Source organism: Leptidea sinapis, chromosome 8 (genome assembly GCF_905404315.1).
Source record: "Leptidea sinapis chromosome 8, ilLepSina1.1, whole genome shotgun sequence".
NCBI classification, from domain to species: domain Eukaryota; kingdom Metazoa; phylum Arthropoda; class Insecta; order Lepidoptera; family Pieridae; genus Leptidea; species Leptidea sinapis.
This window is the reverse complement of record NC_066272.1, coordinates 5,885,102-5,902,905: the sequence shown is the minus strand read 5'-3', so window position 1 is coordinate 5,902,905 and position 17,804 is coordinate 5,885,102. Positions and strand designations below refer to the sequence as shown.

At 32.1% G+C, this 17,804-nt stretch overlaps 1 protein-coding gene across 1 annotated transcript in view; it reads right to left on the bottom strand.

Annotated features, from left to right (window-relative positions):
- Positions 1 to 11,245, bottom strand: part of LOC126965796 (lachesin-like) — a 127,755-nt gene extending 116,510 nt beyond the window's left edge. The window contains exon 1 of the mRNA XM_050809567.1: positions 11,063 to 11,245. The gene's annotated coding sequence lies outside the window, so the exon portion shown is untranslated. The remainder of the gene's footprint in view (positions 1 to 11,062) is intronic.
- Positions 11,246 to 17,804: the final 6,559 nt, after the last annotated feature.

Here is a 17,804-nt window from a genome sequence, read left to right as displayed (position 1 = left end):
AATTGTTATTATTAATTATATTCAAATTAAAATTCAAATATTTTTATTCAAAAGAGGATTTAAAATCACTTATTGAACGTCAAAAACTACCACCCATTCAAAAGAGACTGCCTCAGACCAAAGAAGAATGGGCGCAAGTAACTCAGCGGACTTTTTTTTAATATAAAATATGAATTACAATGTAATATCGTACAGTGAACAATAATAATTAAAGAGCCTGAGGATGTTTGCTTTATTCCCAGCCCGTGCTGTCATTAAGAAAATCGTTTATGCTAAAATAACCTTTCCCACACAAACGTTTTATAGCAATTCCTTTAAATTTCATAACACATTTGTTTTGTACATTTTCTGGAATCATATTGTAGAAGCATATACATCGCCCAATAAAAGACTGACTAACTCGACCTAACCGAGTAGTAGGCATAACAAGTTTATGTTTGTTCCTCGTGTTAACATTATGAATGTCACAGATTCTAGAAAATTCCTCAATGTGCTTATGAACATACAGAACGTTATCAAAAATGTATTGAGAAGCAACAGTCAAAATATTTATTTCTTTAAATTTTTCTCTTAATGATTCTTTAGGACCTAGGTTATAAATCGCGCGAATAGCCCTCTTCTGCAGCACAAAGATAGTATTAATATCGGCCGCACTGCGCCATAACAATATACCATAGGACATAATACTATGAAAATAACTAAAGTATACTAATTTCGCCGTATCTATGTCAGTTAATTATTTTTTACAACAAATTCAAAGTGAATTTAAGCTCTTTAAATGAGGTTCATAACGAATAAATAAAATAAGATTAGCAGCCGTTTTCAATAACGTATCTATAGTAACGGATACATTGCTGTCACCATTTAATGACAAGATCTTTTCTATCCATAGTTATGTACAATATAGTTATAGTCCAATGCTTTATGTCGATAGGTTTTTGAAATGTAAGTAAGTGTAAAAGAAAACGGTCATTAATAAAATGACAACTGACAAGGGCTGTCAATTGTCATTACAATGATATATCTATGGCATAGCGTTACGTTTTTGCACAACAACTTATTTAGTAACCATATTTAATACTTTCTTTTAACTCCTACAACCTAGAATCTCAATAATTTAAATATTAACACCGAATAAACTTATAATTATAATCTAAGCATATGTACGATTCTTCGATTTTTAAATTATGTGGCAAAGAGGATGTAAATACTACGTAAAAATTAAAATTTAGTATGAAACGTGCAGTCATTTGACATAGGTTTGAAATAGTTGTAATTACAGCATTCCGATTGGCGACGAAGTATAATCCGGCTAAGTTTGTAACCGAACAGTTGCAAAACGTAGTCCATTTCGGCTATCTTCCTTTTTTACAAGATTATAGCTGTCATCTGTCAATCTATCAATGACTGCACGTTTTATACAATCGAGCGAATCTCTTTTTTCTTAGAGAGTATATCTCGGTCGTTATGTGGGTCCATTTCTGCTATACTCCTTTCAAATGACATTGAGTATAAATGCCAAATTTGTAATTTATGCTTTTAGGCTCTCACTATTTAACCGGTCATCTTGAATTTATGCTTATATTTTCAGACGCACAGAAAGCGGACATAAGTTTAATTTTATTACAAAATTACAAGAGTTCTCAAGGGAGACCATTCCATACGCCAAAATTGTGCACAGAAGCACTCGGTTCTGTACATTTGAAGACTACTAAAGTCCCTTATATTTACTGACACGTATTTAGTGACACTAAGCAGTTCGGCTACCTTCAAAAGAATTTAACTTTCGTGTGAATTTCAAATGAATTCTGCATTATATGCTGAAGAAAACTGCTCATCTACCCTTTGTCCTAGAAATATGATGATAATGATTTATTATTAATATCATAAATAATAAATATATTGATTCTTATTATTAATTTATATATATTGAGTCTCAATGACAAAACCATATTGTTCATTAAGTTTCTTGTGACTTATTCTTAGCTCAGCTTAAGTCATTAACATCGATACTGTGGATTCAAGAAATTTAGAATTTGAATTTTGATAGATGGTTTATTCGACTTTACTTCATGTGAAAAGTATTTTGTTGATAAGTATTTAATAGCTAAAAATAAAATGTTAGAAACATTTTCATACAAGCAAATTTGCGACCACAAGTCGTGGATAATAACAGTACTATATACTTCGTTGGTAGTATATGATGTACATATAAAAGATTTTTCGGCCTGTAAAATTTAAAGCAGATATATCGAAAACTGATTTAATTGATAGATTTCATGTTGAAGCTCAAAATATCAAAACTGAGCCGGATTCAATAATTTAACATCCGCTTACCAATAAGACTTAGCCGTCTTCAAGATATGAATATACTCAAGTATTCTTAAACCACTGTTTATTTGACTTATAATGTTCATTGGCAACTGTTTTCATCAACCATCTGGTGAGCAACTTGTGCGTTGACCTATGATCGATCTCATACACTGGGGGTTCCGTATCATCATAAACCGCTATTCTCTAAGTGATAAAACATCCGTTACTTTACAGTACTAGTAGTAGTAGTTTATTGAAGTGACTGTATTTTAGCTTGTAATGATTTGTAGAAATTATTTATCTTTTTATATTGTTTTGAAATGTTAGCGTTATAGGACTTCAATTTACTTTTATGTAATTATGAACTAAATTGTTGTATGTTTATGTGCATGATGTGTTCACCTGTAATTGCAGGAACAAGATTTTTGGACTTAATGTTACAATTTTATGAATTGACATGTGTTGGTGGACCTTGAATAAATAAATAAGTAAATAAATAAATAGCCATACCAGAGCCACAACGTACTGAGGGTTCGATTAGACAAACCAAGATAACAAGAGATGAATCCCACATCGTCCATAAATTTTGGTAGAGGTTGAAGTTGTATACTATTCTAAAATATACATTTATTGAAGAAAATAATCTCTAGGCGCGCTCAGCACTTAATTTTGTGGCTACTGAATTAGATTCGATTGTCACAGTGTCAGATATGTAACGCTGATTCGGTTAAAGTTGATTCGAGTGAATTTATTTAAGGTTAATTCACTCCTTTAACTATTGTCGTTTATGAGAAAACGCAGACAAAGACGAAAACAGTACCAGTGGGAGGTTCCTTTGCACAGGAAGCCGGCTAGATTATAGGTACCACAACGGCGCCTATTTCTGCCATGAAGCAGTAATCTGTAAACATTAGGTACTGTGTTTCGATCTGAAGGGCACCGTAGCTAGTAAAATTACTGGGCAAATGAGACTTAACATCTTATGTATCAATGTGACGAGCGCAATTGTAGTGTCGCTCAGAATTTTTGAGTTTTACAAGAACTGCCTGCATTGTAATGGGTAGGGTGTATCAATTATCAGCTAAACGTCCTGCTCGTCTCATCCCTTATTTTCATAAAATAAAAAACAGTTCGGCGGAGTTCAACACTATCTACCACAATAATTTAACAGAGCCAAAAATAATGTGTATTATTTTGTGGTCATTGTCCTCCTGTGAACATTATGATGTGAAAACCCAATTAAACATTTTTAAGACAACTGATTGAAACGAATCTGTTTAATCCTATTCTCGGATGTCCAAGTAATTTAAAGTTATATCTTAGTTATACGTTCGCTTTAAGATAACAAGAAGAGTAGAGAGAGGATCTAAGGCTACTTTTAAGAGTAGCGCGTTGCAATCAGCTGTTAGATAAAGTTGGACTTTGCTGAGCACAATTTCAAATTGTAGAAGAATAGTTTAAAAACTGCAGCCAACTGTTCCTGAGATAAAGTTTTGGAATCAGCTAAGGATTCGCATATGTATCGTCTATTAAGAAAACTTTAGAGTTTAACATAATACGTTTGAGTTTAAACAAATGGGAGCAAAATTTTCACATTGTTGTCTTAGTATAGCATAATTATATGTATAAGGATGGAACGCAAGAGGCTTAATAAAACTGTTATCCACAGCCTCAAGGATAGATTTGTATATATGTTTGTGTAGCAGAGATACGTCACAACAATGGAAATTATGTCTCAAAATAATTAAGAAATCCAAACAGATATAAATTTGGGGAAAAATATAGAGGCTTGTTGAAAGTTAATACTTTTAGAGGATTAAAATGCCTCTAACAAAATTTTACTGAAGACTTATTGCCGAATCTACCAGAACGGTCTTGACAAACCGAGCGTTACGGCTCAGACTAATTTAATCCACAAAATAAAGTGCTGCAATAATTATGGTTATAAATTGTAGTGGTTAATTTATATAAAATACTTTTTAAAGAACATAAATTTTCAGGGGGACTGAAATGTGAGCAATGTTCATGAAACCTTAACTTAAATAAATAGTAATAAAAAAATTACTTTAGCGCAGAAACCGTGTGTAAAATACTACATGTCACCATTATGTATAAAAATTATTTTATTTAGGTATATAAATTTTACTAGTGTAAAATGAATTTTTAATTAAATTTAAATTTAAAATTTTCCTGTGCTCCTTTGCACAGGATGCCGGCTAGATTATGGGTACCATAGTGGCACCTATTTCTGCAGTGATTCGTGAAGCAGTAATGTGTAAGCATTATGGTGTTTCCGTCTGAAGGGCACCGTAGCTAGTGAAATTACTGTGCAAATGAGATTTAACATATTGTCTCGAGCGCAGTTGTAGTACCGCTTAGAATTTTTTGATTTATCAAGAACCCTGAGCGGCACTGCATTTTTAATGGGCAGTGCGTATCAATTACCATCACATAAACGTCCAGTTCATCTCGTCCCTTATTGTCATAAAAATATTCTTTTTTCCTTGATTAACGCATGTGTTAAAACACAATTTAATGCATTACAAGAGTTTACGTAAGTAGGAAGATATATAGCCCTCAGTTGTTATTATATGATCACCTCCACTCATTTCATCCGCCGATCGATAAGTCATGCCCCAGAGAAACAATGCACGTACAATAAGTACATTTTATTGTGATTGGTTAACGCTTAAAGTGGAATACGCTATCAATCCCGCGATATTCTATAGAATTCCTAAGAAGCGACAAGTTTTTTACCGTAAGATTATTATGCATTTACACATTTCACACATCTCCACTCATTTCATCCACCGAACCAGTTTGTTAAATACTTCACTTACTGGAGAGCTGTGCAAACTAAGCATGAAGTAGGCAATCCGCTTTTTATGATACGTTTCAGATTTTAGGTGTCTTGTGGTCGTAACTAGACCGTTCTTTTAAATATAATATTAACAGTGCACCGCTGTTTTATGGCAGAAATACTCACAGTGGCAGTACTGCACCGGAGAAACACTGTAGGTACAATAAGAACATTATCGCCGTTTTTTGTTTTATTGGTTAACCCCAAGTGACATTCTTAAGAATGGTCTCGTCAGGAGAAGATAGTTTTGTTGAAAAAAAAAGTTTTAATAATATGATTATTGAGTTAGAAATCTTGGAGTGTGCTTTACAATCTAATAATTAGTGATACTGAATTTGTTAAGTTTGAATAAATTTTTATTTATATAAAATAACTGTTTTTTTTACTTTCTTGCAGTTTATTATGAATGTTAAAAATTGAGCAAATTATACAAAAGTAATTATTATAAAATTATATATTATAATATTGCACACTATATCTAATAAATTATAGTTATTAAGCATAATATAATAAAAGGCATTTATATTCTCAAAATTGATTCCTTTAGAATTCTTTTTGATGTAATTTCTAATATACTATATACTACTACCGCTTCGGAAACAAATGGCGCTCCGAGAGTGAAGAAGCGGCACAAGAAACTCTCCCAGCATTCTTTTTTGAGCTATTTTTAATAAAATTATACAATATTGTACTGTCATTGCTATTGCTATAAAATAATCATAATCTAGTCAGTAATCTTCCTCTTTTTATCCTATAAAAAGAACTTAAAAGTTTTCAGATTTAATAGATACACGCATTAGTAGGTAAATATAAGTTTCGTTATAAACCTTTCATTTAAAATTCGAAACATATTTAAAATAAAAGTGTTCAGGAAAATCAAGCTAGTTTGCAAAGTCGAATATTTGACTCGTAAATTGCAGCGACGCATTGTTCGTAAACATGCGCTTATATGAATAGCCTGACATAAAATTAGATATACACGGCATTTGGCTGAGCAGCGCACACGTTCTTTGTTTCTTGAACAAAGGCATTCTTGCTCGCTCTAACGCAAATGCAATGAATGCAAATGACATTTTTGATGGCGACTGTTTGGAGTTGACACGTCGTATGTTGTACACTGACTCATTTGTTGTTCGTAAGTGTTCTTTTCATTTGATATAATTTAATTTTAAGTAATGTATTTACTTCATGCAATATATTTGTTTGTTGTTGAGTACAAAAGAAAACATTTTTTTAAACTTTTGTAACAACGTCATACATTATAGAAATATTTATTTATCGTCATCATCATCATTTCAGCCGGAAGACGTCCACTGCTGGACAAAAGCCTCCCCCAAAGATCGCCTTGACGATCGATCCTGCGCTGCCTTCACCCAACCTATTTCGGCGATCTTTTCTAGATACCGGTCCATTTATTTCCTACCAATACTACGTCTTCCGGTACATGGTCGCCATGCGAAGACTTTCGTCCCCTAACGGCCATCTGCCCGTCAAAGATATCAAAGATATACTTATTTATTTACAGTATTTAAAACAAACAAAACTTAATTTGGGCTAGTGTCCTCCGGTAAGTAAGTAACACCTGTATTGAAAGACACCGCCCGTCGAGCTATGTGCCTTAAAAATATTTATTATATTAATGTAATTCCCACAAAGTATATCGTTAGATATGAATACAAATGCTTATTCAAGAGAGCCAATTAAGTCAAAAAATGTCGTTGAAAATTAATGATCTGTATAAAAGTGATTAATTCTAATACAAAGTTTAGATTATAAAATTAAATTTGTAATATATTATTGGGAACAGAAATTGTAACAAGAAGGTTTTGATAGTTAAGTTTTGAACTCAAAAGATAATTCTATTATCATTATAAGTTTATATAGTATGCCATGTTACAGAAAGTAATTATAACCAATAATTAATTGAATGATAATTATATTGAATCATTTTCTGAGATTATACGCTATTTGTGTAGCTTTTAATTACTTTTATAATTATAATATTATGTTAAATTTATATTACATAATTAAAATATTGCAAATTACCAGGCAAATGCGACGTAACATCTTATGTCTCAACGCGACGAGCGCAATTATAGTGCCGCTCAGAAATTTTGGATTTTTCAAGAATCCTGAGCGGCACTGCATTGTAATGGGTACGGCGTATCATTATTACCATCAGTTGAACGTCGTGCTCGTCTCGTCCCTTATTTTCAATAAAAATAAAACTACGTCGATAATAGCGTCGGTGACGCAATAGGTAGAACCGTTACTCTCACTACGGAGGCCCCGGTTTGAACGTCGTCCGCCACGTATCAATGTGTTTTCAGATTTCGAAATCTAATGTACGTTTATTCGATGCTTTATGAGGTCAAAATCTTGTGATTCCTCTCGTGTTAAAAGAGAGTAGGCTGTGATCACATACCATAGGGCCATTCATTGTAGTTTGTTCTCCACTTCCAGGAAGTGATACAAGGTAGAGCCTCTCTAGATTCTTAAAAAAAAAACCAAAAGCTAAAGGAAAAGGCACCGCTGTGGTACCCACCTAGCTGTAATCCTGTGCTTCGACAGAGAATATTATCAAAGAATTGTAAAATTTAATATTTTCTATGAGCTAATACAATGTATAATAATTACTAACTTTTTTTATTTCCATCCACGATTATTACTTTATTTAAGAAATTCCTATTTTATTTCCTTTCTCTTTTTTAAAGACAAATGTTTTGTTACAAATAAATGATCTTCATTTTTTTATTGCATTAAAATGTCAAATTTTCAATATCTTTCATGAAATAATAAACAGATAATACGTGTATTATTCCTACACCGGCTACGATTTAGTTATAACGTAGCGCGTAGCGCGTAGCATTACTACGAAAACAACAGAACGTAGTCGTTACGAGCGTAGTTGTTACTTGTTCTATGATGATAATAATATTATGATCAGAACTCTTACAATAATAATATAACAAAATGATATAATGAATAATATAATATTTAATAGTTGTACTAAATTAGTACGCCTGCTACGATGGTACGAGCCAAATTATCAGACCAAGGTAAAAATCCAATGAAATATATTATTGTAGTACTTATTGTTAATTTAGTCTTAAACACAGAAATAGGAATTGAACAACAACTTGAACATTTACATAATGTTATGAGATTTTATCATGATTGTTGAATTTATAATTTGTAACATTTTATTAAGCCTCTATATACATAGCCTTTGTGTAAGTTTCTTACGTTGCTTAACGTTGCTTATTTATACAATATAAATTAAACGATGTTTTTATTAATTACATTTTCTCAATTTCCCTCATGACAAAATAATACAGTAAGCTTATTGTATGTACTGGTAAGCACCAGTGAGAGGCTCCTTAGCACAGGATTCCAGATTATGGATATCACAACGGCTCCCATTTCTGCCGTGAAGAAGTAAGGTGTAAGCTTACGTCTCAAGGTGACGAGCGCAATTGTAGTACCACTCAGTTTTTTTTTTCAAGAATCATGAGCGGCACTGCATTTTAATGGGCAGAGCGTATCAATTACCATCAGTTGAACGTCTTGCTTGTCTCATCCCTTACTGTCATTAAAAATAAGAAGCTACTAGATTCACATCAATTTATGTCTTCCACGTAGTGTTAATTCGTTACAGACACCGTCGCCTTGTCGTTATTTGTAAAAAGTAATACAAAATCAAATAAAATTTTGAATTTGAAATAAATTAACAAAAAATGAAAAAACACGATCATTTTTTAACCTTCTGAATATTGCCAGCTTTTGTAAAAATAGCAGCGGTGTAACAATAGAGCCAATTTATGTTATGACACAAAAAAAAATCGAGGCTTGTTACACATGTTATAAAATCATAAATTTTAAAATGAATCTCTATTTTCTACCTATACTTTTGAAATAAATATCAAGAAATGTGTATGTATCCCATAAATAATACATTCTAATGTCCTTTATCATACTAAGAAATATAATCAACTCTTATTTTAAATAGAGGTATTTATTAATTATATCAACCAATACTGAATAGGTTTGTTACTAACATTTATACGTAATTTATTATATTATATTTGTAACATTCGTAAGACTGTTTCACTAATAATTATATATGGACCTTTTGTTGTCTAATAATAATTAATAATTTCTCGTTAATTGGTTGAATTCCTGTGACAAGGTTAGTTCTACTCGCTCGTGGTGACGACGTGGAGGGGGTCGTTGTTTCCGTAAATTATTATATACGAGAGCAGATATGATTCATACTTCACGCTCGTGAACGGGTCTAGTCAATGCTGTTATTGGGGAAGTTATTCGGGAATTCAGTTATGATTTAGGTTGTTTTTTTTTTTATAATATTAAAATAACTGCTTGTAAATTTAAAAAACTTTTAATAATGATTAAAACGCGTCTAAGTGTAACTATATTGTTACATAAGTTTTTAGAATTATATTTTTATAATTATTTTATTTAACCCGAGGTTTCGTGTCCTTTATAGTCCACTGAAAACGTGCTCTTCAAAGGACTTTAAAAAGTTTCTTATTTCAATGTATAACGCTCGCGTTAATCAAATAAATATATTTTGCTTGTAAAAATACACATATTCGCTTGGGGTGATATTTTACTAGAAGACCGATTTTTATAATTCGTGAATATCTGTTTGTTTCTAGCATAGCTTAGAAATGGCTACAACGATTTGACAGGAATTTCAGTAGATATCTATAAAGATATCAGCTATAAAAATAAGTGGGTTGCTGTCATTTTTGAATCTGCGTAAAGCATAAAAACTTTTAGTATAATAATTGGTCAACAATATCCAATTAATTCATCAAATTCTGTCAGATTGTCATATTCATGATTTTTACGTGGATTTATTCAAGGGCCGCTGTTGTTGTGATGTCATATTATCAAATGTTACTTGTTTGTCAATCATCAATACCTAATAACATATCGAGACCAATTTTATTTTCACAGCAATAATTTCGTAGACACACTACCGATCGGAATAATAAAAACTTTAATAATATAGTTATTTCAATGATTTTGTTAGATATTATGTGAATAACTTTTGACTAGCCTCATTACGCCTTTACCGTTCCGCATTATTATAAGTTATTTAACCAATAAAATATTAACCAATTTAAATTGATTGAATATTTTTGTCTTATGTAAAGAAATCCTTTTTACATCAAATATAATATGTAATAATAAGAAAACTTATTTATAATTTTTTCTTAATATTATCTTCTAAAAATATTTTAATCAAAATCATATAAACTATGTTGTACTATGATTTTACTCAAAGACTATGTTATTTACATTTTTGATTTAGATAAACTAACAAGCCAACATGGTCATTAATTTGGAATATAATATTTTGAGAAAATTTAGCATTTGGATTTTTTTTAATGGTAATAAGGGATGAGACGAGCAGGACGTTCAGCTGATGGTAATTGATACGCCCAGACTATTACAATGCTGTGCCGGTCAGGATTCTTGAAAAACCCAAACATTCTGAGCGGCACTACATTTACGCTCATCACCATGAGATATAAGATTTAAGTCTCATTTTTCTTGTAATTTCACTAGCTGCGGCGCCCTTCAGACAAAAATACAATAATGTTTACACATTACTGCTTCACGGCAGAAATAGGCACTGTTGTGATACCCATAATCTAGCTGGCATCCTGTGCAAAAGAGCCTCGCACTGGCAAATAATATATTATAATATAAAATAAAATATTTTGTTTCAAAAGTGTGATTGAAACCGAAATGTGCACATCATCACATTTTAATGTGAATATTATGGAACAAACTCTTTCAATAAAAATGTTTGAAACAACAATTAACAGAAGTATTGAGAAGATGTTTTAAACTTACATATTCAACAGTAAATTTATGTTCACAGCACGATAATGTCAGTTAAAGTCAGAAATGTTACTAAAACCATCTCATAAAAACACTAAATTTTAGGCTCTGTTTAAAAAACTTAAATTTTACGAAACCACTGTTGCGGTAAGCGCGGGAAATCGAAATATCAAGTTCAAAACGTTTCCGGCGCAACAACCATCCCTCTCAAAGTCGCACAATACACTGAGTACTGACTATCAGCTTTTGCCGGGACAACATTTTACTGGCTTTTCTTATTGAGCCTTTCCACCTTAGCTCATCTCATTTAAAGATAAACTTTAATAAAACGACAAGCGATACTTGTATAATATTTTTACAGATACATAATATATTTGCATTTTTCTTTATTTCAAAATATCTTATCAGTTCAATTCCTTTATGCACTCTACGAATGATCGTACAAATTTATATTTTATTTGTTTAGCATTAAAGTATTATTTTGATTGCAGAAATTAAGAAGTTTGCGCATGTCTTTCCATGATTTCTTTCGTCTGTAGAAGTAGGAGAGCTATTGCCGTCCTTGCTTTTACACCAATACAAATATTTTAAAAGTAATATAGAAATACTGTTGCAGTTCTAGAACAAACGAAATGTACGCTACTAAGCTTTAATAACCGTTGCAATACACGAGGATTTACTGTGTGGAAGGAAGCGTAAATGTGATTTGATTCCACGCCCTCAATTGTAACAATCACATGCTTTTATCTAATATGATTTTTATAACTTACTCTTTGTTTTAAATTGAGCTTAATGTTATTTTACACTCATTATTATTATAGGTGGTATAAAAGTAATATCACAATGCACTTTTAACTAGTTTTTGAAAATGACAAATCAATTTAAGATTGGAAAACATAAGTAATTTAGTTGACATTTTTTTTGGGTTAAGCGACAACCTCATTTATTTTACAGTGTCTTTATTGTTGCTCACAAAACATTTAACAAAAACCATTAACCTAAACAGCTCTAGAATTTTTCTTTGGGGCTTTTCGTGTTTACCACAAGAAATGACAATTGTTGTGAGACTTGAAAGATAACATTTAACAATTTTTCAGTTTATCCAGATGATTATTCATACAAAAGATTTTGTAACATAACTTTTCATTATTTTCTAGAAGAACAACTTACTTGATAATTTGCACACGTATTAGACACCGCTGACAGCAAAATATATTAAAGTAACTTTGACCATATAAGCTATATAGCACATGAAAATTTATAACAAAAAACCGACTTAAAATAACTAATCCAAAACTATAGATATATTAAGCACTAAAAAGTAAAAAATTAATTCCGAATTTTGATACAATGTAATTAATCTAATAAATTAATTAAATATTAGTTACAATTATTGTTATTTTTAGAATCGGTGTCCTCCCGCCGCGGTCCTGCTCTCGCCTCTCGCCTCGTCAAGTCGCGCGTGCGACACAAGCACATCTCACCTATTACTATGTATGTAGTTATAAACCTACTTTGGCTGACACTGACTCCAAAATTAGCAATAATTCTAACTAGAATTTGATTAATTAATTAGAATATAAAAATTCCCAATTATTATTCTGCTTTTTAGTGCTTAATATCTATTGTTTTGGAATAGTTTTTTTATTAAATTTCTTTTTTATTTTTCGGTTTTTAGTAAATCTGAAGTATTCTTACAAATTTTTCTGAATATGTATAGACCTAATAAATTGCAATGCAGCAATGAACGTAAGTACATTGCAATTTGATTGCAGTTTGAAATTCTGCCAAAGATCACACCCTTACTACTACTAGGTCATTAAGGAGTTCCATTGATCATCATATTCGAATACGACAATAATAACTTGACCATTACAACGTTACGCTAGGTAAATTTAATATCCGGATAGCATATAAAAGATTCGTCCGAGTATCGTTAATTTACTCCTAAGAATTGAAGTGTTCCGTTACATCGTTATGGATCTCATAGTCGGAACCTAACCAAATTTTTTTTAACCCTCCTTAAACTACCATTATTATTAAGTACATCCTTTACAATAAATAAAAGAATAATCGAAATCGGTTGGCGTGATACTGAGTTATTCGTCCATTAGTCACGCACATTCTCATATGGCTTTCTCATGGATGCCGTTGACAAAACAACGAAACTTAAATGGAACGCACACGGGAATTACCAGCTTTCAAATAAAAAAATAATCATCTAAATCGGTTAACCCAGTCGAAAGTTCTGAGGCGATAAACATAAAAAGAACCGTCGAATTTTGTCCTTTTTTGAACAAAAACAAACCGATTCTTTTATTATAAGTATTTTTGGTGCTGTTTTGTGAATGAAAAAGAATAAAATAAAGTATACTTTAAATAAACTAAAAAGATCACGCTTCAATTGAAAGCCGTCGTATATAGTATAAAATAATGTTAAAACTTTTGAGTTTGTTTTATAAATATACTAGCTGACCCAGCAAACGTTGTATTGCCGATATTAAAATCGCGATACAAAAGTAACTTTTAATGCTGACTCATAATCAGACAAATTTAAAAAAAATGTCAAAATAATTCAAAAAAAAATTTGGTGTGGACCACCCTTAACACTTAGGGGGATGAAATATAGATGTTGTCCGATTCTCAGACCTACACCTACCTACACTACCTAAGGAATTTAACTACAAACACCACGACATGAGAATTTTATATATTAGATAAAGTTGCTTATATTCTATAAATTTAACTTTTATCATCGCGGAACTTTAACATTGTAATACTAAATAAACTTTGTTAAAGTTAAGTTAAACGGTAAGTGTATTACATAGGTTACACTTAACGTTCCGCTTATCTACCATACATGATTGGGGTCACCGATAAAATAGGTAGGAACAATTTTTCAACCCCTCAAAAAAATGATCGCCTACCTACGTTCACCAAAAGACAGTATTCCAGTGCCCCGGGGTCTATAAAGTTGACTGCAGCTGCGGAAGCTCTTATATTGGACAAACAAAACTACCATTGGATCGAGCTGCACAACCCGCGAGTGATTTCTGCTGAACGCCAATACGGTTTGTTATAGAAGCTATAGAAATTAAAAAGCATCCTAACAATTTTAATAGGGAGGATGGTTTTAGGCTAGCGCAAACATGGGATCCCGTGATCTCTCTTTGCAGTACGAATGCAACAAAAAGATCCGAAAGTATGGACGTCGTCAGTAGTGTGTGTCGTGAATTAGGGAATCAAAACGAACTAGGCGCAGACAGATTGATGTACTATAATTGTCAAGTGTCCATGTGTCAAGTGTTTCCCGCCGCCTCCGTAGTTCCGCCGTGACCACGATTCGTGCAATTGGATCGAAATATCGGCATAAAATCAATAAAATATATACACGTGAGTAACCTTTATAATAATTACAATCTATAATTTCTCAGAAAATAAAGTTTTTGTTTATTATTTTCATAAAATTCGAATTGCTAGAACATAATTTATTCATAATATTTGGGATGCATCTAGTTCTCTCTCGAATCTCTTCTGATGGTTAAACCTTAATTTATCTGCACACACACACACAAGCATATTTATGGATTATTTTATAGACTAAACATCGTGGGTAACCTTTACTATTACATTCAAATATCAATTCTAAAACTGCATGCATGAGCAAGGGTGGCACATCTCGGATGAGACCGTTTGAAAATTTCATGACAGTTGCAACAGTTTCGATTTGATTGGTCATTTCGTTCAGGAAATATTTGTGTCGAACAGCATTTTTATGGATGCGTCGGCTTAACTTATATTGAAAGTGTAAGATAAGTTTAGTGTAGGTACTTGACTGACTTAACGATATTATGATGGAGTATTTCATTAATTTTTGTACAGAAAAGAGATTTTCTACTTTATTCAATATGGGCCTAAAAGAGTAGCTTAGAATTATTATTAAGAAATCATAAGAATAATAATATTAACACACTTTTACATAAATTATCTTGTCCCAAACTACGACCGACCCGATAGACGTTGTCTTATACACACGTCTTATACACATGGGCTGGAGAATTATCTATGGACTGAATTGTGAATCTAAACCATCCTCGAAACCACTTCAACACATACAAAAAAAAATTCATTCAAATCGATCCAGCCGCTTAGGAGTAGTTCACTGTCAACACACGTACAGAAGAATTATATATACATACTAGTGGACCCAACAGACGTTGTCCTGTCGGAAATTTCGGACACACGTCTTAAATTTGAAAAATAGGTCCATCCGTTGGGAGGATTCCACTTAAATACACATGAGCAGGATTATTATATTATATCGACGGAATTGAGAATCTAAACCAATCTCAAAATCACTGGAACACACAAAAAAATCATCAAAATCGGTCCAGCCGTTTAGGAGGTAGTTCAATTGTGAATCAAAACCATTCTCAAATCCACCTCAAGACACACACCAATCTCAAATTCACTGCAACACACAAAAAAATTCATCAAAATCGGTCCAGCCGTTTAGGAGGTAGTTCAATTGTGAATCTAAACCATTCTCGAATCCACCTGAATACACACAGAATGTTTCATTAGAATCTGTCCAGCCGTCTAGGAGGAGTTCAGTGACATACACACGCACACAAGAAATATATATATAAAGATAAAGATATGATGTACTTAAACACATAAATACTCATAAACATATATGACTCGAAATGATTCCACCTATCGGATTCAAACTTGGAACCTCTAGCTCAGTAGGCAGGGTCGCTAACAGCTAAGTAGCTGTGACCCAAGTGGGTGGTGGTAATACGAGGCTATCTTTCAAATTGGTGTAAATAGCCAAATCCAAAATATAAGGAATAATGAAGTACTAAATGGAGCTGATTTCGCTTCATCTATCAGGTCTGATTTTGATTAAATATTGAAACGAACAAAATTTCATTTATAAAAAAACCATCGAAGCTGCACTACTAAACGCATTGCATCTTCGATAGTTCGAATCTAGCTATGTTAAAAAAATATAGAACAATTTCAACAATGAACTCAGTATGGTTCAAAAGATACGTAACTTAATAATAATTTAAAAGTGTTTTATTAAAATGTTGACGTAAGCCATAGTGATAGAAATACCATCAAAAAGAATTGTAAAGAAATTTTAGAAGTGGGAGGCACCTTTGCACAGGATGCCGAGCTACATTATGGGTAAGCATTAAAAAAAACGATTTTGATAAAATAAATATTTTTTTTTATGACATTATTTTTCTTTTTTTACACTATCGAGTTGATTCAATTCGTATGACTCGTGTCTAAAAATATAGTTTCATAAAAAATTCATATTTGCAGTTTTAGTCATCTCAAAATTACAGTTCAGGTACTCCTGTAATAATCTTACTCCATAACTGTTTTTCGTTCTTGCACATTGTTGCGGAGTTCTGATCTACGCCGACTTAAAAAAAGTCAGACCAGATTAAAAAACGAAACAAACTGACTGATAGTCCAGGAAAATTTTTCCTTTATTCTAAAGCTCAACTCAACATCTTATGTCTCAAGGTGATGAGCGCAATTTTGGTGCCTCTCAGAATTTTTGGGTTTTTAAAGAATCCTGAGCGCCACTTCATTGTAATAGGCAGGGCATATCAATTACCATCAGCTGAAAGTCCTCGTCCCTTATTATCAAAAAAAAAACTCTACAATGGAGTTTTCACGTTTCTGCCTTAGGTTCCGAAACTACACTCAAGTTTTAAAACTTCGATCGAATTTGAACAGCATTAATAATGATGTTATGGGTTATAACCTATATTTTCAAATAAGCCCAAGATCGTCAGTACTGATGTAACGAGTCAAGACTGATGAAACGACAAATTTAACTCACAATGTTAAATGCTGTACATTCATTTAACTGAGGGTTCTTCACTTTATTACAGGAGATATATTATAACACATCGAAATGTACTCGTGACCCACCCCTCGATAAACCGTGAGCAGGTGTGAATAATGCTGATGAAAGAAAATATATTTTCAACAGTTTCAAAGGCCTGCGTAAGCTGATAGACAGACAAATTGGAAGCCGTCCCAATTATTTTACCCTCTGTTTAAACTCTTATTGATCAACTTATAGAAATTCCTTTTATTAAAATGATACAATCGCTAAGGAGTTAGCTCAGTGGAACGGCATCCTTACCGCCTTTGTTAGCCTCCATTCTTTGTCATCGAAACTAAACTGGCTAAAATTGACGCTTAAATTTGTTTACGCAAGCGAGTTGCTATAATTTATAGCTGGTTGTGTAATTTAGGCGAGAAATTTGCGTCTCGCAAAATTTAATGACAATTTACAATGTCCTAATTGATGTTTTGACTGTTGAGATAAAAATTGTAAAACATCGATTTAATTCTAACCATGATAGTTTTGACAAATTTGTTAGTTTTTTGAGGACATCGAATAAGGCTGAGGGCTTACTTGATCGTCAAAAGTAGCGTCAAATATTGGGGTTTTGTTACATTATTAGTTTTATATTATATTAAAAAAATAATCTATCTTTTATGATGTTTTTCTCTTTAGTATCGCTTATCTCTTTATTATATCAAGTTAATACCACACTAAGAGTAGTAAGTAAGTACAACAAAACATTTTCTGTGTTATTATAAAAAAGTTAAACATGTGTTGAACACTTGTTTTAAAGAAGTTCTATTACAAATCTGTGTCTTTCTGTTGTTTGGCGTTCAACAATCGTTAGACATTGCTTATTCTTAAACACGAGTA